Below are 12,018 nucleotides of genomic sequence, written 5' to 3' on the forward strand. Positions count from 1 at the left end.
CGAACGCAGACACACCGAAATGACTGGCACCTCTTGGCACCCGCGTCAAGGTCTCTTTGTGCAGGTATCCATATGTTGCATTGGCCACAACTAGGCCAGGCTGAAAGGGAGAGAAGCGGCTTTTGTCCTTGGGGGTCTGTAATGGACTGATAGCATCGTGCCGACCTCCCTCCTTCTCCACCTGCCGCTTTTCCTCCCTTTAGTCTGTTGACTGTTAAAGGCCCCATTTAGGGCTGCTGATACTCTCAACCTTTGCCTATCAGCGAGCGAGGGCCACGGAGAGGTGCAGATCGTGTACTGTGATATATGAGGTGAGCTAATGGGCAGCGCACACAAAGGCCTTTTGTTTGTGCGCGAGTATTGTCTGTATGGGTTGTAACCGCGGACACATACCTGAAGGCGGGGCCCGAACTGAAAACCACCTCCAGTTCAATTTGTCGATGGGAATTGGCGCTGACGGCCCCACAATGCTCGCCGGCTTCGTACCATCATCGCCGTCGCACGGAGGGGGATGACAGGCGCAAATCGCAGCCACGCTAGACCTCCCGCGGGGGAGATTAGCCCCCCCCCCCCCCCCCCCCCCCTCCGTCCAGTCCGATAGCCAACGTCATATCGCGGCTCTTTCACTGTGTGAGAAGACCTCTGTCGAAGCAACGCGGAATGAAAGAAGCCATTTTTTCCGGCCTCAATGGGCCATCTGACCATAGGATCTCCTCGGCCAGCAGTAACCCGACACCCCTCATCCGATAGGGGCTCTCGCTCCCACTCTTTTCACCTCGCTCGCTTTTCTTCCCGCCCCTCTGTCTTTTTGTCTCTCGCCTCTCCCCCCCCCCCCTTGTTGTTGTGGCAAAGATCCGCAGCGAAGGGGCGAAGGTTGGCAGGGCAGGTGTCTGATTTTCATTAGAATTGCAAATAGGAGTGAGCGGATGCCCGATCAGATAAGGAGGAGAGGTGAGAACAATAGTGGCGAGGAGGGGAGCGAAGAGGAGACGGGGAGAGGAGCAGAAGACATGTTTGGGTCTGACTGTGCTGCCTTTGATCCCTGTGGGGAATAGTCAAGGCTCATCTAACGCCACCGCACCCAGAGGACGGGACCTCTTACTAGACCTCACTTATCTTGCCTGCTTCCCTTCAACCCCTCGCTGAGGCCGCGGAGGCAGATGAGCAATGTGAGGTGGCGTTGATCATAAGTTAGCAGCGTTGGACATGGGTGAATCCATCACCAGCTCCTTTATGTTCATATTTTAAGATTTATAACATTCAAAATGACTCTGTTCCTATTATATTGTGCCCAGACATTAAATAAGGAACTAAATTGGTGAACATCATAAATCACATTATTAGTTTTAACTAAAGTGAAATGGCTTATAGACTATGAGCCAATGGGTAAGCGATAGTAGCACACACACACACACGCACGCACACGCACGCACGCACGCACGCACGCACACACACACACACACACACACACACACACACACATTTTCACCCCACCAGGACCAGCTGTGCCTGAAGCTGTCAAAGCCAACAGCTGGGCTTTTGCAGGTCTCCCCGCTCTGTGAAACATCACACCACATTTCTGCCTCCAGTCAAGTTAACAAAAACGCTTTTCTCAGCATCGTTACGTCCAGATTCGACTGAGGCACAGGAATGCAAGCGAAACCTCAGGGTTTGTTCCTCGGCACTTCGTCCTTTTCACTGCGCAGACACACCTCGCGGCCCCCGGAGGCCGCGGGCTGCGCGCTCCCCGAGGTGCGAGTGTTGAAAATCCCCAGCTCCACTGGGCCCGTTGCCGTGGCGAAGGCCTGCAGAGGCAAGGTCGATTGGCTGCTGCACCTCCCACACGCACCTGGTGTGTTTGTGAAAGGACAGGGCAGGCCGGAACCGAAGAACAGCTATGTCAATACTGGCAAAATAGGAAAAACAAACAGTCGTGGTTAATTGTCGTTCCAGCCATTTCTCTGCTTGAACAGTCCTGGCTGTGTAAATTCTCCTCCCAGGATGCGCAACGTGCAGCCACTGCGCTATTCGCTGTTCTGCTGCAGATTCTCCTTTTGCCAGGAAGCGTCTCAGTTTCCCCCTCCGCTCGCCGCGGGTCACGTGGACGTGTAGGAGTGTAAAGGAGCCCGGCCGCGCCGTGAGAACGGCGGCGGCGGCCCCGCGTGGGCGCGCGGGCCCCGCGCTAAACTCCCGCTCCGCCGAGGATCAAATTCACAGCTCCGCTTTATTAAAGCAGAGGATCCGGGGCCCTGCGGCACCGGGCCCGGCCTCGCTCCCACCGGGCCCGCCGTTCTCACGACACGCCGCGGCACCTGTCGGTCAGGGCTCGCGCAGCAGATGTTCCGGCTGCGCTCCGTCCCAAAAAGCATGACTGTATTGATTTGGAGGAAATGCCTGCCAGAGTCCGCCTCGTTGCCGGATTGGAGCGTACCCGACTCGATTTGGCCTGGGTTCAAATGGCAAATGCGGGCGTAATGCATGCATCATGGACGAAACGCCCTGTTTGCTGATCGGAGGGGTCGAGACCAGCACCTGCAGCAGTTCAACAAGCGGCTGCACGGTGCGGAGGTTCTCTCTCAGCACGCGGGAGTAGCTGACGGAGAAGGCGACAGCCTGAGGGATCGGAGGAAAGAGGGCGTGTGACAGGCGTCACAGGACGAGGTGGGAAAATGAGCGAGTGGCAGGAACAACCTGAGGAATTAGACAAGCGGGAGGAGAAATCAGTCCACGAGTGTGAGGAGGCACCCCCTCGATCGCCCCCCACTCCCTCTCCGTGCCATTCTTCCCTGCTCTTTCATGTAACACCCTGTGCAGCTGCAGCCTCTAAAGTACTAACAGACTATTACAGGCTCCGGTTGCCGTGGCGATACGTTGCTTTCCTCCAAGCCGGGCTCCTCACAACGTCAGTGTTGTGAACAAAGGCCAAGAAAGGGCCAAACAAAAGCCCTTTGACCACTGCTTCTCTGCCCCGTCTTCAGAATAAGGCATTCGCCCTCAATTACTTCAAATGCGCCAATTACAAAAACATTGTTGAACGTTGGGTGGTGTGAGTCCTTCACGCAGAGCCCCGAGGCTCCTCTGGCCTCTTCTCTCGCTGATGTGCTGTATTTGTATTTATTTTATATTAACGGGACGGAGAGGGGCCTGAACCATGAACCGTGGCCTGCATGTGTGTGTGTGTGTGTGTGTGTGTGTGTGTGTGTGTGTGTGTGTATGTGTGTGGGGGCCAGCATGCGTGCGTGTCTTCCACATACAGATCCCATCTGTTCGGTGGCCGGACACGGTCTGGGAAAGTGTGTGCAGGCGAAGAATTCACACACAGCACAAAGGTCCAATTATGAGCCCCCCCACTCGAAGAAGGAGAGGGGGCGGGCGAGGGGATAATAGGGGCTTGTCCATCTCGGAGGGGGGTATGACGGTGTCCTTGCCTCTCACCTCCCCCCGCCCCACCACAAACAAATATGTGTCAACAGGAACAGAGCGCAGAGGAAATTCCTTTGGAGAAAAACAGGCCTGTGATTTGGGCTTTTTTTATTGTGGAGCAGCACCAGTTAAAGCGACTCCATTAAAAAGCAAGCTACAAGCTTGTGTATATATACTGTATATGAACATACATATACTTTATTATTTACTTCTGAATACTTGAATGCCATTACATGCATACATTTTTTTTCATAGACTCTTTCCAGTCCTCTCAAGTGTGATGTCTGGTGTCTATACAGTTTCACCTCTAGCCAGACTGTACGGTCACACAGCTGATTAGATTAGTGTGTATTGGGGACAGTACAGCTGCGGTCAACATGCGAACGTCCTGTAGCTTTAATTCCTTATCTTCAACTTCAACATTGCACTTTTGGCAAATACCTGTTTGATGTGGATTATGACGCGCCTGCTTTATCGCCATCAAACGCCCGGCGACTCCGCGCTCTGCTCTGACCACACGCTACAGGCCTTGCGTGTCTAGACGGCCTTTGATCTGGTTTGGACGGAAACACTTGTGAGTTTCCGTGACACGTTATCGGTGAAAAGCTGTTTAACGTCTGCACTTATTGTCTGGTGAAAAACACATTTCTAAGGCCAGACTGAGGTTGACTTACAAGGTCAAGTACATTTAAATTATACTGTACTTAAACCTATTACTCATCATCAGACTCTTAGTTATTGTACATAGGAATTTACCGAACTTTGTACTTTTTCAAATATTGAACTGATGTATTATTCTTTTCATGACAATCAAGTGTCGTTAGCATGTTTACCTGCTGTTTTATGATAATGCTGTCAATCAAGGACAAATGAGTCTAATTTGAATTGCTGCCGTGTACAGTCCATACCGATGGACAGTTTGAGATTCACGCCTGGAATCAGTACAACCTTATGATTATGGAGGGGTTTCCAATAGTCCAGTGTGGCAGATCCTTACAAAGATAGTGACGGATGGGGAAGAAAGTGCAGCTTTTCAGCCCAGCAAAAGTTAACAAACGTTATATCTCATTCAGTCGGAACAAACCAGAGCAACGCTTCAGTTTTGCTGTTCAGCTCCTTCCACCGCCTTCACCTTCCATCGATACTGACGTACTCACTGTCAGGTGAGGACTATATTGAGTATTTGTGGATAGCTGCACGCCCGTTGACATAATTCGATGTCCTCCATTAGTGAATCTTGTTAGTAAAGACTGCGTGGCTCAGAACATCCCTGCACAGACTGCACTGAGGCTCATCACGTCCCGGGAAACGCAGAAACACAACAAAGAGTGTCGGTGCGTACGTGTGCTTGGCCGACACTCAAACTCGCACGCTCGCACGCACGCACGCACGCACGCACGCACGCACGCACGCACACACACACACACACGCCAGGTGCGGCCTGTAGCTGTAGGCCCTGTGTCAGCACCCCACGCGGCAACCCGACACTCGGCCGCAATGCACACAGGCGTTCACCCGCGTGCGCACACATGCAAAACGAATGCGCACAAACGCGGACGAGGACCATAAATCACTGCGTTATAGCATTCATTTTGATCTGGTAGGCTCAATGCTTGGAATCAGAATCTGAAAGACAGGGAGAGAGAGAGAGAGAGAGAGAGAGAGAGAGAGAGAGAGAGAGAGAGAGAGAGAGAGAGAGAGAGAGAGAGAGAGAGAGAGAGCGCTTGGTGTTATGTCGTCCCTGCAGTGCTCATGACTGATGTGATCGGGACACACAAGTGGTAAAGGCGGGCAATAAAACAGGCATTTGGTTGCCATCTGTCTCTGTGGCCTCAGTGTCAAACAGTTGGCTGTCAGGCTCATGCCGTAGACACACAACCAGAATAACCATTAGTCCATAAACAGGCGCCCTTCTATAGACAAATGCTTTGGGATTTCTGTGGTCGTGTCTGTGGCGAGATAATGGCCGACGTACAGATGTTCACGTGAAAGACGGGCTCAGCGGAGGGAGGAAAAATGGCTTTTTAAGACGGAGGTTTGTTTACGTGTCACAGAATCACCGGGCGACTTACCGAGGATCATGTGGGATCATGTGATGCGGTTTGCTCTTTCAGCGGGAGGGCAGCCTTTGTCCTTCCAGCGTAGGGCTCGTTAGCAGATTACAACTTTATCATATTATTAGAATCTGTGTGAGGAGCACCAGGTCGTCCTGCTCCTATTCTTTCTTAGTTCACCGATGCTTTTGTAACTGCACACAGATCTCATGGGGCTTGAACCCCACACGGAGCCACTTGGAGCTATTTAAGCTAACTGCTGAACTTGACATTTGAATCCTTTCCTTCCTTGGATGTGGTTACTCCATTTGTTTCAGAGCTCTGTATGTACCCCCCCCCCACCACAAATTTTATTCAGCTTAATCAAAGACATATTAGTGTCCTTTACCTCTGTTTGACCGCCCACTGTGCGCGTGCAGACAAGGCATCAACTTCTCCCAATTACTGGTTAACAGTAAGTACTTATTGAAGAGCTGTATATCGCAGAATTAACTTTTTCTTATGATGAGGAACAGAGTGGTGAGAGAGCGCCGCTGACAGAGACCGCCGCGGCCACGGACACCGCTCCCACCAGCTTTCATTCTCCCGGTCCATGCCAAGACTTCCCAATCGTCTCCGGCTTCACATAAGCCAGTCGCTGGGATTTAGAGGTTATTGCTTTGTGTTCCCTTCCTTGTCTAAGGGGTCATCTCTCTTCGTTAAGGTGAGACCGGGGGGGGGGGGTGTAACGCCAGTTACACAGCCCTGATGTTAAACACACAAAGCGAAAGGCGCTCGGTCTCTGATGGGAATAATCTTCGATGACAGGCCTCGGAGCGCCGGGCCGCCTAATATTCGTCAGTGAGCAGAGCAGAGTGGGCTGCGAGGGGAGCGGGCCCCACTCCCCGCTCACAGCGCCCCTGATTGTGGGGCCCGGAGTGTTTGAGCACTGAAGGTCATGGGTGACACCTGTTTCCCGTCTCATCTCCCAACTTCAAGTTGAGTTGCTAGAAAGGGTGGTGGGAAGAAGGGGGGGGGGGGGGGGTTCAACCCCCCACCGCAGCGGAGCACAAAAACCTCCTGTGTCCGTTTCCTGCCTGGAGCAAGGCAGAAAAAGTCACTGCCAAAGGGATGAAACGGCAAAGTTTGTGTATCAGAGTGGGGAAATGAATTCCCAAGGAGAAAGCGAAGGCATCTGTCTGTGAAGAAGACAGAATTAAAGGCTGCGTTTCAACGTTGCACCCATAAAAGCCCAAGCCCAAGAAACTGGGCCCCCATTGTCATACTAACAAGAACTGTGAATTCTGAGCAGCGGCCGTGATCCGCGTTCTGGACTCCGGTTACAGGGAGTCGCATGGAAATGCTGGAGAGAGTTTGCCCCCATGTGGAGGAACGCAGCACGTCTGCCTCAGCGCGTGCCCCAGGAGTGAACCGAGCCGGACCGGACCGGACCGGACCGGACGGAACGGAAACCACACGTGGAATGTAGCCGAGCGCTGTCTGGTTCTGACGGACCCTGTCGGGCCTGACGAGGTGCTGGTCGACAGAGACCCACGGGGTCGGGATCAACCTTTTGGTTTCAATCGCGTGTACTGTAAAAAGTAACAGTCATTCAGAAATGACTTTTGATTCTGAAGAGACTGAGGGGGAAGTTCTCTGCACGCAGAAAATCTCGCGCTCACGGCCTCTTCATTAACCCCTTGTTTCCCAGTTGACGTCCCTGCAACTGAAGCGTGAAACTGCTCCGCGTGTCAATTTTTTAACTCTGACTGAGACCATGAGCCCAGCTGCTTCTCCTCCTCCGGATCATCCCTCCCTCCCCCTCCCTTGTCCTTCTTCCACCCAACGTCGACCGCTCCCACACTGACAATTTGTCGATTCAAATTCTCGCTTGTACATGGGCAGACAGCGATGGGCTAAAGTCAGTGTACAGTGTGGCTCCAATGCAGCCCTGGTCAGTTGACCCTTGTTCGGAGCAGATGGTATTTGACCTCAGCCTGCCCTTTGGGGAATAAAAGAAAGAAATATAAATATTAATTAAATATTATAATCAGTTTGCAATATATACAAATAAAAAAAATATATCTGGGGATCAAGCCCATCACCAAGAAATATGGGCTGTCAGGATGAGCAACATGAAGTTAAAGTCACAACTCAACAGCAATGAACTAAAAAGATCACTACACATTTGAAGGCCATTTGTGATCGTGAAGACGTTGATTTCTCCAGACGTTATTTCTTTCTAGACCGACTCTGGTGCATCATCTTTCATCTCCCACAAAGCTACGCAGAAACTCCTCTGACAAGTCTTACACGGGATGTCGGTGGATTACTTCAGCTCTCTCTAAATTTGGCTCGTCTGAGGAAGGGATCGATCCGGCCGCCAACGCCCTCGTTTGTCTCCCGCTTCGTAAAGCCTCAGATGACGGAGCGCTCGCATTTTACCCCCTCGCGAGTGGCAGCCGACCTCAGGCGCAGAGACACAGGATTAATCAGGCCTCACGCCCGCCTCCGCCGCGTCCACCCCCACCCCCCCCTCACCCTCATCAACTCCGGACGCTCCCGCAGAACGGGCATCTGTGGCCACCGCTGGAAATGAGCCTTGAAAGTGCAATTAATGGGTGCAACAGAGAGATAATTACAGGGGACAAAATTATTGATCAGGCTCCAAACTCCTGAGTCTTAAAAACATAAAGTCTGGCCTCATACTGGTGTCAGGGAATATGGTGAGTGAGGTAATGCAGTAGGGTGCTTTTTGCATCATTCCTACTGAAGCACATGTAGCCTTAAAGTGAAAAGGTTTCTTAACCGGGACTGCGTTTGTGTCCTATGAGGAATGAATGCTAGTATTTTGCTTTTGAACTGAAATGGTTCCACACTTTTGGGAAACGCGTGTCTTCCTAAAGTTAGAGGGGAATAAAATAATGATCCACTTCAAGAGTGTGCGCCTACATCAAAGCTAATAAGTATCATCAAGTAACCAAACAAACCTTTTTTTCCTCTGTTGGGGTGAACATGAACTCTTTGCAAGGCACCGGGACTGCAGTTTGAAAATAAAGGTGACGGAAATATTGACTAGGGAACAGTAGAAAGATGATGACATTGGCTGGAACGAGATCAAATGAGCAAATTATTGTCTGCAGACTTTCCCTTTCCTTTCCTTTCCTTTCCTTTCCTTTCCTTTCCTTTCCTTTCCTTTCCTTTCCTTTCCTTCCCTTTCCTTCCCTTCTCTTCCCTTCCCTTCCCTTCCCCTCACCTGTGCTGTGGAGCTAATGAGGCTGCGATCTGATGGCCAGATGAGAGATGGACATCGAGAGTGACAGGTTTATTTCTGGCCTTCCGAACCAGCGCCGAGCATGAAAAATGACACGCCAGCTTGAATAATTAAAGCGCTTCGGAGCGCCGCTGATGCACCTGTCCACAGATCAATAGACGGCGTTCAGATGCAGCAGGCCATATGCTCTGAAGCAGCTCGCACCGCCGTACCCTGGGAGACCGTGTCCGTTTTATTCCTGGCAAGGAGCTGCTCGGCGGTTCTGAAGCGCTCTATGGATCATTTCACTAACTGAGGATGTCAAATGTCCACGTATGTCATCTGGAGACCTGTTACAGTATCATCTCTGACCAGGAGACGCTATGATGGTCAGCTCTAAACAGAATGGCGCCTAATGATGATTCCATACAGTCCTTCCCTCCTTGTTCACTCACGGGTAATACCTAATGAATACTCCTACTGTCGCTGCTCTGTTCTCAGGGCTCAATTTTCTATTCCACTTCTGTGTATTGGACATCAAATGCTGCGCAGGGCCCTCGTGTGGGATTAGAGGGCTTGTTCCTTCCTAATAGGCCTTTGACCTTCGCGGCTCCCCGACAGGGCTCCGGCATTAGCCCCCTGCGCTAGCGCCCGCTGCCCGGGCTCCCGCGATGCAAATTTCATGTCACAACATCAAACGGCGCGCTGATCAAAGGTCAGCCCTCCTTTGTGTAGGTGTTTGATATCAAAATTTCTATTTCATCTCACTGGTCAGGATGTTACGCTGAAGACTGCGGAGAGGGAGATGGAAGAGAGGGAGCGTAGTCCAAAGCGGGAGATAAGAAGAGGTGGACTTAGCTTGGGGGGAGGAAAAAGGTGCTAAAGCTCCCTGGAACTCAGGTTTGCATTTGTTTTCAACAGCTTGACCCACTGTGTGTGTGTGTGTGTGTGTGTGTGTGTGTGTGTGTGTGTGTGTGTGTGTGTGTGTGTGTGTGTGTGTGTGTCTGAGCTGATGCGACGGCGAGGTTCCTACCAGAGTAATTGAACGCTGCATCTGAAATAGCTGTAATCTTCACCGGTGCCCTCCTCCGGTTGTGTTTCCGAAATTGTGGAGGAAGTCGGAATCGATGCGTCATTTCGATTAATTAGGGCCATGATTTGCCGAGGCGTCTCAGAAACAAACCAATCTGAATGCGGAATTAGGAGCCGAGCTGCATCCAGATCGGTGACATTACACACGAAGAAGGAAGCGTCTGGTCTGGTTCCTGTGGCGTTCGCAGGTTCGCTTCCATGTGTGAGGAGCGACACGCGTCACCTTGCTAATATAAGGCAGAAAGGTCACGCGTCCGGACGTCTCCGTCCCCGGCCCCAGAGCAAACACACAGCCACATGTTTAATCACCGGCGCCGCCTCCGCGGGGAATTTCTCGCAGCGACAGGCGGCCACTCAATAAACCGCGCTCTTCACTAAATTAGCCGGGAGAAATTAAATGGCACCCGCGCGAGGCTCCGGTGGGACTTTTAGGAGCAGCCGCCACCGGTGGATTACCAGCATCACCGCGTCCCACGCAAACACGCTACCTGAGCCCGGGAAGCAGATCTCAGGCTGATGGTGGAGGCTTTTCACCCAAGGCCCGGCTGGTCGCATCGCGTGCAACAAGCACGTCATCAGGAAGAAATTTTCATTTTTTTAATCTACTTTTTTTCATAATTTCACATTTTTTGGTATTATCTTCTCATGCTCGCCATTAATAAACCATGAGAAGAACCTCAGCGCTGCTCTCTGCAGCAGCTGGTGCATTTCTCCGTCTAGATGGCAGATGGCAATGTTGCTCTTCCACAGAAAACCACGGAGCAGACGCTGTGGCCTGGATGCTGGGCTGCTTTATTTTGATTTCAGTTATGGCTTTAATTGTTCAGATCGCGCCTGTCAGGAGAAAGAGATGAGCTCGCTGTCGTATGCGAGGACAGGAAGCACCTGCAGTTCTGGTGGTGACATTGAGTTGAAATGCTTGACTTTTAAACCCAAGCAGTCAGAGCAAGCTTTTATAGGCAGAACCTAGGGTCATTTTCAATATACACAGTCATTATGTCCAGGGTTCTTTCAAGTAAAGGATGTTTTCCAACGGTTTGACTGAATGGAAAAATGCAAAAGTTCAATTCTTGTGAGTTCTTTTCTCCTGTTAAATGGTGTTTTAGTGACACATGTGGAGTGAATGGATACATTTAGTCCCCTGTGCCACAGTATTACAAAGTGTATTACAATGGCTGAGTGTTACGAATGTAGACTCATGCTGTAATCTGTAACTATAGTGGTTTATTGAAATGTTAATAAAGGAATGATTTAAATAGGAGGGAACTCCTTAAACAGGCTGCCGCATAGAAGATGAATCTGGCTACAGAGGTAGATTAGTTACACATGGAGGGAATTATTCTCCCACTGATACAAATGGAGTCACAGGGGTTATCTCAGAGCTCATGAATAGGCTTTGTTTATAATGGAGAGCCTCCTCACAGCCACAGAGAACTACATTAATTGCCTGACAAACCAGTGTGTTCACAGAAAGGCAGAAGGCGGCATCATTGTCTTTCTTCCTTTCTTCCCGCTCCGCGGTATTTTCCCAGGTCTCGCCGCCCGCGGAGAAACGTCGCAGGGGAAGAGAACGGGAGACGCAGGCAGGTAAAGATCATGCTGGACAAGTTGCGGAGTGGCATTAGGTGGATGAGACGAGATGATGGAGAAGATGGAGAGGAAGTGCAGGGAAGGAGAGACAGAGGCTCAAACCCTCCCTCACTGCGTGGGGTGAACATCTAATTAGAAAGCACACACACACACACACACACACACACACACACACACACACACACACACACACACACACACACGCTTGTGTCAGTGTGACAGGTAATATAACCTTTAGAAATTACACTAGGTTTAAAAGCTGATATGGATGGATAATGCTAAATATTTCCATCTTGCTGTGATCGTGCTGTGACACGGTCCCTGCGTTTTTCCCTCCATCGTCCAAAACAAAGTCCACATAATAGGCCAGACGAGGAGGCACGGCTTGAGTTTGCTATCAGCCACGACGCGTGGACAGAGCGGTAACAAACCCTGACATCTCCAGTCCTGCTGTAGCGGCCGGTGGCTCCTCGGCCTGCGCTCTGTCTCCACACCTCAGGTCAGTAACTTTGACTCGCTAAGCGCCCTCATTAGTATTCTGGAAAGCTGCATGGCAGGCAGCCATCCAGTCTCTGAACGTGTGTGTGTGTGTGGGGGGGGGGGGCAAAGGGTGGGGGGTGCAGACTG

Source organism: Betta splendens, chromosome 5 (genome assembly GCF_900634795.4).
Source record: "Betta splendens chromosome 5, fBetSpl5.4, whole genome shotgun sequence".
Lineage (NCBI taxonomy): Eukaryota > Metazoa > Chordata > Actinopteri > Anabantiformes > Osphronemidae > Betta > Betta splendens.